Below are 16,152 nucleotides of genomic sequence, written 5' to 3'. Positions count from 1 at the left end.
CAAAACATCTGACAAACAGCCAATGTGCATGTGATTTGTCGTGGCCCAAAGAGGCTGCAAAGTCCTCTTAGTGGGCTGCATTTGGTTTGATGGTTGCATATAATGTGGGTCTGGCAGATACTGTGTCATCACAGCAACCTCATATAGAAAGGAATAGCAAAAACCATGAACCAACAATAACTCCTTAATTGCTATGTAAGAAAGAAAGTACAGTTAGACAAGACAGCAGCAGCTGCAGCAAATAGACTCCTAACCCTTGTGGCATCTTTATCTTTATGACGAATAAGGGATGATGCTCAACAGCTATTTGATGAGCTATGTAACAGCTGCCCAAGACCAAATACTGCTGCTGCACAGCTTGAAGCAGACACCATTGTATCATTAAAAGGCCAATAATTCCAATCTCACCATACAGAGAATATGTTGATGAGTTATTTGTAGCCCCGATCAGCTCTGACAACTGCTTAGGAAAGACACCATTTCTAGAGCAGAGAATTTCATTGAAAAGGAACTGCAGAGTTATTAAAACTCAAAATCCTAATAGACAAAAGCGCTATTTTATGTCAAGTCCACGAATCATTTCAACTCTGCCGTTTAAAGCGATTTAGAAGTAACTGGCTGTAAATCAATGTACTGTCATAGTCAATATTGCATGAAGGGAGTCAGGCTATTATCAGGCACCTCTAATATCCTCCTTCCCCAAACTTATCTACAGAAGAACATCTTACATTATTGTAGGCAAGGCAGGGTTGGGCCAAGGATTAAAGCACAACTGCATCTGTAATGGAAGACAGCTTTGGTTCTTTGTAGGCTAACCTGGTTAATGGGTTGCAGCAAAAGAAATTAAATGAGGACAGGGAAGTAGCAAAAGAAAGGGGAAAGAAGAAAAAGGGACAACATCATAATGCTGAAATAGTCAAAAAAATTGCCATTAGCGCTGACAAATGAAACATTTTTCTAAGGCCATAAAGGGCCATTCATTTCATGCTATGGTCCTGCCAGCAATTTCCCACAATTTATAAAAGCACTCTGGCTGTTCTCATTTGCATGCAAGAAATGGAACAAAAATGTCATGCAAGGAAAATTGGTTAATCAGCATTCATGGCAATTTAATAAAGACAAATTAAAAATAAATAAATCTGGGCATATTCCTGTAACTCCTGCCAGGACTTAATGCTATATTTGAAATAGCTGCAAGGACGGAAGTGAAAATATTATAAGAACATATAACTAGCTGAAAGCATTAAATAAAAAGGGAGGGAAGAGTATGCTCTCAGATTTTATTGCTCAGCCCAATGCTGTCATTAGCTCAATCTCACCCTACCAAAAGGTTGTGAATAAGTGGGAAGAATAGGTGTGCCCATTTTTGCCCTAAAACCCCCTTTAAAAAAACTTTTTAAAAAATACCTTGTTTAAACTACGTTTAAAGGGTTTTAATGCTGGCTCTGAACTGCTACAATACTTTTTTCCCCTTGAATTCAACAGGAATCCAAGAGGTTTCAAATATACCAGTCCTTCTCCATGGTGGAGCAACTTTTGCAATATTTGCATTTTATTTATGAAGCTACAACGAAGAGGATTCTTTAAAACTCTGAAGTTCATTCCTGCCCCCCAAGTGATTTCTAAGGCTCAAACAGCACCGTCACTTTTCCAATTCCATTGGAATTACACATTTAGAAACATTCAGAAACTAGTGGTTGCAATAAGAGAGGCACAGGAAGATGATGACCTGCTTGAAGGAGATACTACGATCTCAGATGCCTTTTTCTTAATAGTTGCTAGCCATTGTTAAAAAAAAAAATCTACTGTAGTCTTCTTCAAAAATGAAAACTTCTGACCATTCCGGTAGGATCATTAAAATCACTACTGGCAGATTCATTGGTTCCACCTACCTCTCTCTTCTGCTAAAACCCCAGCCTGATCATCATGATTCCCAAAGACTAGAAGAAATTCAGAAAGGATGGGAGCCCAAGCTCCATCTACAGCTACTGTGCTATTTCTTCTGTTTTTCACTCAACACTGAGGTGTGTTTATGTTGTTCTTTGTCATCTTGTACAGGACATCTAGTTTTCTTCTAAGAGATTTGAGAGCAGAGCTGGAGTGGATTTGCAGTGCTAAGAATAGCCCTTGTCAGAGGTGTATGTAACACACACCCCTTGACCAGTACAGATCTGCGGAGGAGATGCAATGCAGTAATAAAAGCTTAAATGGGATGTTGCTTCCTTGATTCCAGCTCTCGGTGAGGGAGTGTTTTTGCACATTAAAACTGGTAGCATCTCAGTTTGTAGATGGATAATGGAAAGAGGGAAGCAGCCACACAGATAGAAAATTATAAGTAACCCCATTTAGATATGTGGTTACTCTACACTAATTACTGACAACAATACCCCACAAGGTTTCTATACTATAGTAGATTCCTATAATAAACATAAGATTACCTCTAAAGAAAGTCAAACATATAACTCACAACTCAGAGTAACTTTGAGTTCCTGAAATTACTTATTTTAAATCCAAAAAAATAGGAGCCAATGAAAAGACTCCATTCCCAGCAAGGGAATTCTAAAGGTTTTCCGGACATCTGATGAATGCTAGGATCTGGATGAAGATCACATCCACCAGGCTTTCTGACATTCTTCCTCCTACTCTACGTTTAACATTGGTTTGAAATGAAAGCAAATCATCAACCAATTTGGGAACCTGGTATTGAGGAATATCATCTAAACTCCCACTGAACCAATCTTTATGGTTTTGCCAGTAGATTTGGGATAGGCTATCACTTAAAGGTGCTGGAGAAGAATCCTGCAAGTTCCTTGGACTGCAAGGCGATCAAACCGGTTAGTCTTAGAGGAGATCAACCCTGACTGCTCTTTAGAAAGTCATATCCTGAAGATGAAACTCAAATATTTTAGCTAATGACAAGAAAGGACTAACTGGAGAAGAGTCTAATGCTGGGAACGATTGAGGGCAAAAGAAGAAGGGGATGACAGAGAATGAGGTGGCTGGATAGTCACTGAAGCAGTCGGCATGAGCTTAAATGGACTCTGGGGGATAGTAAAGGACAGGAAGGCCTGGAGGAACCTTGTCCATGGGGTCGCGATGGGTTGGACAAGACTTTGCAACTAACAACAACAATTACTTAAAAGATTTATAATTTTAGAAATCATCATCATTTTTGATAGTGGAGTAAAGAATTTCAGAATATAATCTGAAATTGGTCCCTTCTCTTTTGCATCTAAAGTTAGGGACATTTGCATCTAAAGTTAGGGACTACATTATTGAAAACTTAGGGTGGAATTTATCAGATTACTTACCTTAGTTCCAATGACAACTCTGAGAGCTGTTGCCCTTCCATTTGTGGAATTATTGCAGGTCTAATTCATATGCTGTGACGAGAAGATGTTTTCAGTCTCTGATGTTGCCCTTTCAACTGTTTTATTTGCTCTATTCTTCGACCTGCAAAGCTGCCTCTGCTTGCAATCCCTTTTGCTTTTCTTAGAGCATAGCTGAAGCCATGGCTTTACATTTCTGCAACCTCCCAGTCAATGTGCTCCTATCCCTTCACTGAAACCGTAAACAAATCTAGAAAGTAATCTTATTTTTATAAGATTGCTTGTTTCTTTCCCTTTACATCTTTATCACCATAAACCTTCTCTATTTTCCATACCACTTGCAACTGTCTTTTCATTCTTGCATGCTACGCATATTGGAGAAAAGGAGAGAGACAAACTAACTCCCTTTATTTTGTCCCTTGGGATCTGATTAACATAATTAAAATAGGAGATTGGATTGTGAAGGGGAGATGTTATGGATGAAGAAGAAAAATCTGGAATGGATTTCTATGGAAGACTGAAAAAGAGCATGGCACATAGGAGTTCCACTCCTGACTTCAATGAGATGCATGAGGTTTTCAAAAAATTGGGATTGTTGTTTTTTTAAATTTCAAGAGACCCTGAGAAAAATTCAAATTTATGGAAATTAACTTACTTTGAGCCTATATTGTATGAAAAGGGTTGAATAAGTGTTGGACAGAGACAAAACTCTATTCTCTCTCTCTCTCTCTCTCTCTCTCTCTCTCTCTCTCCCTCCCTCCCTCCCTCCCTCCCTCCCTCCCTCTCATATATGAACTTTCAACATATTCATAGTTCAGGCAAGCTTCAAATTATAATTTGAATAGTCCTTGGGATAGTCCCTGTTTCAGTTTACTGTAAAGTGTTAAGTGGAAAGGTTGCTGTTATTCTAATTCCTGGAATAAAAAGTTTCATGAGATTTAGTTTGGTTTGAAGAAGTTTGGTTTAAATGTTATTACCTAGACAAAGATATTTGTAAGGGCAAAATCAACTCCCTGAAAAACTCTGTATTCTATTCAGATTCTGAGACTTGAAAATCTGTTGTTGCAGCCAAAGGGCCAATAAAATGTCTACATTAAAAATCTCATTAAAACAGCTGCAACTCAGACTTGTGCTACAAGCTGAGTTCATTGGAGGAATACTGACACAAAAAGGGATAGTAGGTATGGGAGAAATTACCAGGAGCAGATCAGCAGGAAGTTGGAAGCTAGAAAAAGCCAAAAGACAGAAAATGATGCTGCGACTGGAGACAGAGGGATATTAACCCACTTTCTCATCAGGAAGCCAAGAGAAGCTGTGCTGACTGGCACATCTGCCCTTGCAAAGGTTTTTTTTTTAAATGTTCTTCCAGAATTTAGTTTCCAAACTACAAATATGAGATCGCCAAGACATTCTTCTGAGTGCAAGATAGAAAACTCCATAGAGTCAAGGACAGGACTCTAGCTTATTGTCAGCATTCCAAATAGCATCCAAAATTAAATCAGAGTCCAAGGCAAAGTATTGCTTAAAGTCCCAATTTATTAAGAGAGTCATGTTGGTACATCTGGGGAAACCCGAATCTGAGCTTCCTGGGGTTTCCCCACCTAGTTGAAAGTTCAAGATCTTGCCCCCACATCCACAGGTCCATCACGTGGTCCAATATTCCACCCAACCAGTTCCAGTCAGGTGCAGAGTGTAGAGACAAAGGATGACCTTGGATTCTAGAAAGGAATTTTATTTTGACAACATCACATTCTGCTCCTTACTATTCCCCCTCCCAATTCCCCACAAATGAAACAGCATAGTAGAATAGAATATTATTGTGGCAGGACAAAGATCCCAAAAGGAACCGGCTGCAGATCTGACTTTTTAAAAAAGGAGCATATATCTAGCCAGCTCATTTTCTCCCATTCAGTTATAACAATAACTAAATATGCATAACCAACATCTAAAATGTATTATTGTCTATGTTTTCTTTTGTTACACATCAGGTTACTTCTTTAATCAGTGGTGGGATCCTGCCGGTTTAACAACCGGTTTGATTGGTAAACTGCATGCATGAGCAGTTTCACCAAAACTTATCTTCCACATTACTTCTTGGGGAATAACACAGCTGATGTGTGGCAATCCATTCTGCTGTGCTAATCAGCTGAAAGGATATAGGTAAGTAAAACACAAAGGTGGGTGGGCCCACCTGATCATCAGAGCGAACTGGTTTGTTCTCAACTGATCGTCAGAGCTACCGGTTCATCTGAACTGGTCGGAACCGGCTAAATCCCACCCCTGTCTCTAATTTCAAAAATGTTATCCCATGTCCAATAATAGATACAATAATAATATTTCCTAAGCAAAATAGAAGTCTTCTGCTATGGATGTTCAATATGTATGTATGTATGTATGTATGTATGTATGTATGTATGTATAAAATCGCAAAGCACTTTTGGTCTTTTAATCCATGCTGCGGCTCTATAATATGCATTATCCAAAGTAAACAAGATCCTTTATTTACCATTTAGAGAAAGAATGGTGAAAAGCACTGGAATCTTAAAATGAGCACTTTGTGGGGCAGGTTCATATTAGATCGGCAACACTACCCAATGTAAATTTCCATATTTTCTCTCTCATCCTCCTTTTATAATAACTGCCAAACATACCATGAATATTCCATGCATTTGCTTCCATTCAATTTGTTTTAAAACAAAACAGCAACAATGCTCTGCATGTTGGCTTTGTACAGATGTCCAAGCTGGTTAAATCAAGGGAAAAGAAGATTTGTGAAGGGGAGCTGCTGTAAACGAAGGAGACAAATCTGGCCTGGATTTTTTGGGAGATCTGAGAAAAAGTACACTACTAACCATTTCCAACTTTAATTCTGAGAACCAGTTTTTTTTTCCTGTGTTGTGCTGGGGTTTCCAGGGAAATAAATGAGTGTTTATTTTTCAAAAGATTCAGCAATACTTTTGAGTAAATGGGGGTCAATTTGATATGAAACAGAACTTTTATATAACTCTCCCTGGGGCTTGGAGACCTGAGACAACCAGGTGTTTTATAGTCAACATGCAAGTTTGTTAATTGTGAAGAAAGCAGAAATGAAGAATGTATTATATATAAAGCTGAGAAACAGAAATTAGATGCTAAACAGAAATAGAAAAATTAAAACAAGAAAGCTAGAACCAGCAATATCATTCTAGTGAAGTTCACCATTTTGCTGTCTCACTGAGCTGACAAAGACAGTATTTGCTTGTAACATCTGGAATGGAATGTATAGGGAGTACTTTTTACAGATAAAATGTTAGTTTATAGCAGACCTATTATCTAGGGAACTGCAATATATCAAGGTCATATTGGTTAATGTGTGTGTCCCTGTGTGTGTGTTTGTGTGTGTATATACACACACACTGTATATATCATGACCAGCATAAAGAAAGTTTACAAACCACAAAATTGTCTCTAGGGCACACTTTCAGGACAAAATTCTCTTTTACCAAAGACAGGCATATGTTCACATAAGAGAATTCTGAGTCTGTTGTTTCCCAGTCTACAATTAGACAACTATTAGTGAAACTGACAGGTTTAAAAGGCATTCTTTGTCAAAGAAACAACAAACACTTCTGGAATCTGAAATATTGTGGTTTTTTAAAAATTATATGGTTATTCATATTTGTCAATTTATTATGTTTGATTATTGAGGGAAGAATATAAATAAAAAAGCTGCCCTGTATGGGCAGGATTTAAATTTAATAAATAAATGCATAAATATATTACGACTATTGTATTTTTATAATGTTTATTATTAGCATTTTATAGTATTTTAAATATTGATTATTCATTTATATTAGAGAGAGATCATTGTACTGTATCATCATTTCTGTATTGAAAAAGCTGGAGATCATTTTTGTTATAAGTTTGTTGCAGTGATGGGTTCCAGATCCCCTCGCAACCAATACATTGCAACAGGGTCAGGCGTCCATCACATGCACGTGCGCTGTGCACGAATGCACACCCACTGCCCGCGACATTCCAGCTGCTCAGCAGAGTATTGTGCAGGCGCTCTACCCTGCGCACGTGTGAGCAACTGGCTCGGGTGGGTCAGATATAGGTAAGGAACGCGGGTGGGTGGGTGGGCCCTCTGAAGCACCGTACCGGAACAGTGCCTGCTGCTCCCAGCAGGCATCGGTATGCCCATACCAGAGCATACCAGCTGGAACCCACCACTGGTTTGATTTATATTTTTGGCATTTTTAAACTTATCATTTAATTCCCTTCCCTTCTTTCTCTTTATACTAATTTGTACTTCAATGTTTCTTTTTGAAATGTAATGTGTGTGTATGTATGTATGTATGTACGTACGTACGTACATACATACATACATACATACATACACACATATACTTAACTTGGAAGAACAGGATACTCTCACTCATTCTTGAATTCAAAAATAGTAATACTGATTTTATGCACCTCCGTTATATAGACTACAAATAAAATCTACCCTTTGCAAGAAATTATAGAAAAGTTACTTGAAGGCCAAGTGGACAAAGAAAGACAAGCTATTATCAAAGTCTTGAATTGCAATATGACCTATCTATTTATTTAGTTACCATGCTAAAATGTTTAAAACACTACTCATAGTGGTTAACCACATAATAAAACACAAATACAATAACATTTACATGGTAAACCAAAATGTCAATTTAACACATCCAGGATGAGGCAATAGTAAATACTAAAACCATACATAAACCTAGAACATTACCACAGTTACATCATACAACAAAGGATAAAACTCAATTTGCTTCAGAAAACTCACTCTAATGCCATGATGGTGAACCTACAGCACACATGCTGCAAGTGGCATGCAGACTCTTCTATCCAGGCATGCAAGCCATCGCCCCTTGCTCTTCCAGGTTCCGGCTCACTGACAGCTGGTCTTCATGAGCACATGAGTAAGCAGAAACTGGAAGAGCAGCCACCCTTACTAAAACTATCACATCTATTTGATAATTTATAACCGTGATGCATGGTGAACCTATGGCACATGTGCCAGAGGTGGCACACAGAGCCCTCTCTGTGGGCACATGTGCCAGCCAACTGGTCTTCGGGTTTCTAGCATGCTGTCACGCATGAACACCAGCTGGCCATGCCAGAAACCTGAAGACCAGCTGGCGGGCACACACATGCGCACTGGCCAGCTGGTCTTCGGATTGCCGGTGCTCCAGCATATATATGTTGGTCTTGTTGTATTTGGGTCTTTTCCCATGTAAGATTGAGATTGTCTTGGCAACGTTTTGGCGAGGTCTCACTCGCTATCTTCAGGCTGGGTTTTGGGCTTAAAGCGTGGTCGGAGCTGCTGTCTTTCGATAAATCTTGGTGGGGGTGTGTCGAGTGCTGGCTTTGCTTCAGTAAGTGGAATGATTGGTTCCAATATGTATAAGTGACAAGAAAAAAATGCAGAATCTGGTATAAACGCTATACTGTCAGGTGCAAGGAACCAAAAATGACACAAGGAGCTGATCAGCATAGTATGTTTATTTATAGTCTCTAGAAACCCCTCTCCTTAACTCAGCTCCAGTTTCCACCACAAAAACACAATGATTAAAGGTGGCATTTAAAAAAAATGAATTTGGATAAATAGCAATATCTTTTTTTCTGTTTATTATGATGCAAGTATTTTTTTTTTCCATTTGAGCTTGCTGTGAGTAAAATCAAATTAAAAATCCACATGGGGAATTAAATGCAGCTTCAATAGATTTGATTCCTTTTTTTCTTTTAATTTCCTCAATTATTTTAGTAGGGTTTTTCATACACACACACACACACACACACACACACACACACACACACACATGGAATACACACTGATATAGTTGAGATATTTTTTGTCTGATAAAACAAAAGTCAACCATTTTTAAATCTCTATATTACACTGAGAGTTTGTTCTAGCCAAATCAGTGAGCAATGCCTAAGAATAGTTGCCAGCGCCTCCATGATAGAGGTGGTATTCAGAAAGTTCTGACCAGTTTTGGAGAATGGGTAGTGGGAATTTTGAGTAGTTTGGAGAATCGGTAAATACCACCTCTGACTGGCCCCGCCCCATCTATTCTCTGCCTCCCAAGTCCCAGCTGATTGGGAGGAAATGGGGATTTTGCAGTAACCTTCCCCTGGAGTGGGTTGGAAATGGAGATTTTACATTATCCTTCCCCAAGAGTGGGGAGGCAATAGAAATTTTACAGTATCCTTCCCCTGTCATGCCCACCCAAGCCATGTCACACCCACCAAGCCACGTCCGCAGAACCAGTAGTAAAAAAAAATTGAATCCCACCACTGCTCCATGACATTTAGATACTTTGTCCCATCAAACCAATTATGTTCTATTTTTCAGAACAAATTATGTATTCACAAATAGAAATTAAAACTTTCATTAGTAAGTTCTCTGTAGTCTCTTAACCATTTATATTTTACACAAACAATAGAACTAGTCACAGATGTATGGGAAATAATATTATTCATGGCTAATGGCCAAAATGGAGAAGACTTAAATCCTCAGATTTGATGTATTGCTCCAGCCAAAATTGTTGGAAGGTCAAAAAGTACAAGTATTTCCAGTGAATGAACTCTTGCATGAGAACATGTTCACAGTACAAACCATTGATGGGAACTGTACGCTGTACGTTCATTAACTTGAAAGCCTCCTTTTTTAATTGATGAACCCAATTTAGGGAGATCAACCCTAAATGTAAACAGACATAGGCGGGCATTTGATATTTTACCAATCCCTGTCTGTTTCACTGTTCAGCTGAGACAGCTGCAGAGTCTAAAAATTAATGGGTACATTTACATTAGGAAAACAACACTGTCCCAACATCCTGATGGCTGGCAGGAAAAGTCAGCTTAGCAAAAGTTCAGAGTAATGCCAGGCTAACCAAATGATGCTATTCAGCAACTATGCTTCCCACAGAAACAAAGTCCACAATAATGTCAGCAACTACTAAAAATATTAGAGCTATCAACCCATACCCCATAAGTTTTCATCTGTCACCCTGCAGACAAATTAACTCAGCAAACATGAATAATAAGATGTTACACTAGATTGCTGTTTTGTTTTGTTTTTTAAAAGCTGGAGTCTACTCAAAGCAATTGGCTCAAAAATAAAAGTCCAAATTTGTAATTATGTAGTTAAGATTGATGGAAAAAACAACAAGCTAATTCTTGTTATTATAGATGTATAGCTTCAGTGTATAAATTCCAGTGTACCAAATTCCATAAAAAAGTTCTTGCAATTTTCCCATATAGTCAGTAAATTAATGGTAATCACTCTTAAAACCTATTTATTTCAACCACCGAATTGAAGTATACGTTTAAGTGTCTTCTTGACAGATAACTATGTTTAAGCTTTAATTGGGTGACATCTTATACTAGCTATTAAACAAAAGGAAAGGAAAGGAAAAAAAAACCTGTAACAATAGAAATCAGTTGGATTGATAATGGGTAAGGCACACTTTGGAGACACCATCGTAGAAACCTTTTTCCCTTCCACCTTGTTTATTTATTTATATTTATTTATCATTAAACATATATTGCCGCCTATTCGCCCATGGCCTATGTTTAAATCAACATAAGCCAGCACACATAAACAAATACAGATTGCAGAACTGATCCTTCAGTTAAAAAAAAACTCCAATTCCTTGTCACAATATTAAACGGCACCTTTAATTTCTGCTGATCTACTTTAATACTACAGGTATAAAGTAATATTGCCATTGCCTTAAGAAATGTATATGGGAGCATGCATAGCCGCTGATCCATATTCTTTCCATTCACATTTAAGCTTTAACATATAACACATTGCATTGTGCCAACAATAGTGATACTTTAATCTGCCTATTGAAGTTTCTGAGTTTAGGGAATCCTAAGTATAGAAATCCTTTTATAATAAATGAAATTCAATTCATTCAAGACTCCCAAGTATCTGCTTAAAACAAAGATATTATATTCATGTTTTTCTCTTTGATAAAATTGTGGCGTTTGATTTTATCAGGCAAGAAACTGATGCTGTTAAGATTTGGCATTATACACACAGCCACAGATTAATATAACATTTGCAAATAAACATAAGTAAAAGTTAACATCATTGATATTAGGCAAAGAATACCAATTATTTTCTGAGGTTGATTATTTTCTGAGAGACAATAACAAAGAAAATGTGAAGTATACATTGAATGGCACAACTTTCCTTTTAGTCCATTAATTATCCCTAGGCAACCTTCATAAAAACTCTATAACCAGTAACAAAACTACAGAAACTAACACTGGCATAACAGATCTAGTATAAAATCCTTTATTTTTGCAAATTGAAAACTAGAGAAAAAGATGGGGAAGTGGGAAAGAATGGGTTAAAAAAGAGATGCAAAACTTTTCATTTAGCTGTAGATACCAAGGTAAAGATGTTCAAAAGTTCTGATCATATTTTTTTCTATGTTTCCCATAACATATTAGCATTCCAGAAAGTCATTGTGGTCTCTTGAGTACAATTGCATGTTTTTTTACAACCTCACCTTATTCAGCATTCCATTGTGGTCCAGGAGTCTCAAGGCAATACCTGCATTAAAAAAAAAATCAACATTAATTTGGGTCCCATTTTACTTACAAGGACTAATGTCAGCTCATAACACAGGCACTGAAGGTGCTTGAGCTAAATCTAATTGCCAGAAAGGTTCATCAGCAAGCAAATACAAACAGCAATTAATGTTACTGGTTCAATAATTTGTAATACTTAGTAAACTCTTATTACTTTCGCTATTGCTCATATCAAAGAGGACTGATAAATGGATCAGCACAATTTTTAAAGAGGAAAAAACAGAGATGAAAGAAATGAGAAACATTTCATAGTCCAAGAAACTTTTAAAGTTTAAAATGCAAGATCTATTAACTTTTTTGAATAAAATGTGTGGACATGGAAGATAAATGTTAAGTGTTTATAAAGACAGACCTCGACTTTATGATCACAGTTGAGACCAAAATTTATGTTGCTAAGCGAGACATATGTTAAAGTGAATTTTGTCCCATTTTATGACCTTTCTCGCAAAGTTATTAAGTGAATCACTGCAATTGTTACATTAGTAACCTGGCTGTTAAGTGAATCTGGCTTCCCCACTGACTTTGCTTGTCAGAAGGTCACAAAAAAGGACCACATGACCCAGTGGTGGGTTCTGGATCCCATTCCAATCGGTACGGTTGGAATGGGCCTGGTGGCATCCACATGGATGCACGCAGTGCGCGCATGCTATGAGCGGCTCCACAAGCCTCTGTGTCGCTCCAGCTGCTCAGCGGAGTGTCATGCAGCTGCTCTACACACTGTGCAAGTATACAGAAGCACCAAAGACTTAAAAGACCGGTAAGGAGCTTGGGCAGGCGGGTAGGCCCTCCGGAGCACCGTATCTAGTGCTCCAGGAGCAGCATCCTCATGTTGCAAAAGAAGAATTGGGTTACCCCATGGTAGCCAAAAAACAAGAAGCTAGCAGCACTTTTTCAACTAAAAATGCATATTAAAAGGCATAAGCTTCTACAATTACAGCTCACTTCATCAGAAGCATCAAAAGCAGGGATGGGATTCAGCTGATTCAGACTGGTTTGGGTGAACCGGATATTAATTTTAATTTGGTTCGCCGAACTGGTAGTTACAGGGATCGGCTGACCCTGCCCACCCCACCCCGCCTCTCCCAAGAGTCTCCACGCATCCCATTTTGAATGCCAGGTAAGTGCAGGTCCCACGCGAAGGCTCTGGGAGGGCAAAAAATGGGCCTACAGGAAGTACCGGAAGTCCGGAAATGAGCCCATTTCCGGCCTCCAGAGCCTGGGGAGGGTGAAAAATGAGCCTACCGGAAGTACCGGAAGTCTGGAAACAGCTCCATTTCCGGCCTCCAGAGGGCCTCCAGAGCCTGGGGCAGGTCGTTTTTGCCCTCCCAGAGGCTCAAGGAAAGCCTCCGGAATCTGGGGAGGGTGAAAATGCCCCCCCCCACAGTGGTGGAAGCCAACTAGGCCAAGCCCCCATGGTCATGCCCACCCAAAAACTGGGCAAAGAACCACCCTTGATCAAAAGGATACTCAGAAAAAGAGGATAATGAATAAAATTCTCATGCTTGATTTGCAAAGCAACCTAAAGCCAGATTCTATAAAAATCTACACACACACACACACACACACACACACCTCCTTTATTATTTTTTTAGAAACAACTCAAGGCAGGGAACACATCTAATACTTATTCCTGCTATTCCCCCACAATAACAACCCTGTGAGGTGAGTTGGGCTGAGAGAATGACTGGCCTAAGGGCACTCAGCCTTCATACCTAAGGCAGGACTAGAACACATAATCTCCCAACTATGTGGTTAAGCCCAATACTTTAACCACTAGACCAGACTGGTTCAGTAAACAAAATATGAAAGAAAACCTAGCCCAACAGCATCTTAACAACTAATAGATTACTAAGCCTTTGCATCTTAGAATCCATCTTCATAAAGTAGATGAGTCCCCAAAGGTTTACATTCCTAAATGTTTGAAATAAGACTGTTATTCTGAAAATTAGCTTTAATGGTTTTGGTTTTCTTTGACAAATCCCTATGGATCTAGTTTCAGCTCACATTTAATTATGTTAGTCGGCATGATCTACTCTGAAGATGCATTGCACTTTTTTTAAAACTTTAATGAAAAACAAAACAGAAACATTTCAGCATGTCTTTAATTGGCTGAGGTTTGCGGAGAGAAAGATGAAAGCCAAGGTTATTACTGTAGTTACTGATAATGGGACAGAGTTTACCAACTATAAATTCCAAACAATGTTAAGAACAGCTGGAATCAAGCACAAATGGTCTGCTCCTTATAGGCAGACCTCGACATAACATAACTCGTTTGTAGAATGAAGGGGGCAAACATTACAGGCCATGACTCAAACTATGATAGCTGATTCAGATTTGCTGGAAACACTGTGGGGTGAAGCTATGATGTGTAATTACCATGTTTTAAATAATGTGGTGAATACAAAAACCGGTGAATTGCCATTCACTAGGTGGCATGGCAGAAAACCAGATTTGAGTTACCTACATACATTCGGAGCCCCAGCATGGGTGCATATACCATCACAAGTGAGACTGAAAGGGCAACATAGAGCTCAACAGTTATTTTTTGTAGGATATGAGGCTAAGCATAGATCATTTAGCTTTTTGGAGAAGGGCACAGCTAAGGTTCACTGTAGCGCTAGTGCTTAGTTTATAGAACGTGTGGGGTGGAATAAATTAGAAACAAATGATAATGTAATTATCAACATCCAAGTAGTCCCTAATGATGAGGTAGGAAAACCAGTAATTAAAGAAATTAAGGAAGAAGTACATGATGAACCAGAAGAACAAGAGCAGGTTATACAGGAGAGTCCACTGGTGAGTCCTGAAATACCTAGGTGTACAACTCGTATAACGAGACCACCTGACAGGTATCAGGCGTCTATAGCATATCAGGCAAATAAGGTTCCTGCTAATTACCAAGATTTAACTCTATATCCAAGGAACAGAAAGCTTGGAAAGATGCAATGGAAAAGGAATTAAATTCACTGCATAAGTTAGAAGTGTATGAAAACGTAAAGTTACACCAGGTAAACATGCCATTGGTTGTAAATGGATTTTCAAACTTAAAAACAGTGTAGATGGGACTGTAACCCATAAAGCCAGGTTAGTTGCACAAGGGTTTGCTCAGTCAGGCAATGACTATGATGAGGTCTTTGCGCCTAGTTTAAAGGCTACAACGTTACGCGCAGCATTAGTGTGGGCAGCTAAGAATGAATATATAGTTAATCATTTAGATGTAGAGGCAGCATATCTTCATGCACCATTGCAACATACTCTATATTTACAGAAGCCTGCGGGATTCAAAACTGATAGTAAAACTAATTGCTGGAGGTTGAAAAAGAGTCTGTATGGCTTGAAGCAATCAGAATATGAATGGAATCAATCTATAGTTAGAGAGTTAACTAAGATAGGTTTTAAAGCTGGCATGGCTGATCCATGTTTGTTTAAGAAAGAAAGTAATGGTGTGATTTCATTGTTGCTATTGTTCACTGATGACATAGCATTAATCACTAAAACTGAGCAAGAAGCTATGAGGATTATAACACTGTTAAGGACGAAGTTCAGTATAAAACATCTCAGTGAGATTAGGCAATATCTTGGTTTACAAATAGATAAAACTAGGGGAGGATACAAAATCTCACAAACCGAGTAGATTAACCAGCTACTCAAAACGTTTAGGATGGAACTATGTAAACCAGGTAAAACTCCAATGGGACTGGAATTTAGCCATGATGATGTAAAAAGCCCTGTGTTTGATAAGGGTATTTATCAATCATTAATTGGTAATTTATCATATCTGAGTAATTGGTCAAAGCCCGACATACCATATAGTGTAAATCAATTAGCCAGGTTTAATGCTGAACCTACTGAAAGGCACTGGCGAGCTGCTAAGAGGATATTAAGATATCTTAAGCAAACGATGCATTATGCATTGTATTTAGAACCTAGAGATGATCTGAGCTTAACTGCATATGCTGATGCAAGCTTTGCTACAGATATGTCTACACGGAAATCAACATCAGGGTTTGTTGTATTCCTGGGAAAGGCACTAATTGGATGGCAGTCTATTAGACAAAAACATTTAAGTCTATCGACTATGGAGGCTAAGTTCTCATGTCTGTCATTATAATGTACGGATTTGGTTTGTTATAAACAACTTCTACTGGATATGGGGATTGACATACAAGAACCTATTGTTATTTACGAA

The 16,152-nt window shown here is 38.4% G+C and overlaps 1 protein-coding gene across 1 annotated transcript in view; it reads right to left on the bottom strand.

Annotated features, from left to right (window-relative positions):
- SEMA5B (semaphorin 5B) overlaps positions 1–16,152 on the bottom strand; it is a 623,924-nt gene that overhangs the window by 445,079 nt on the left and 162,693 nt on the right. The window contains exon 2 of the mRNA XM_032227708.1: positions 11,882–11,925. The gene's annotated coding sequence lies outside the window, so the exon portion shown is untranslated. The remainder of the gene's footprint in view (positions 1–11,881; positions 11,926–16,152) is intronic.

The sequence above is a fragment of the Thamnophis elegans genome, chromosome 1 (genome assembly GCF_009769535.1).
Source record: "Thamnophis elegans isolate rThaEle1 chromosome 1, rThaEle1.pri, whole genome shotgun sequence".
NCBI classification, from domain to species: Eukaryota; Metazoa; Chordata; class Lepidosauria; order Squamata; family Colubridae; genus Thamnophis; species Thamnophis elegans.
Note: the sequence above shows the minus strand (reverse complement) of the source record. Positions and strands in the feature narration are given on the sequence as shown.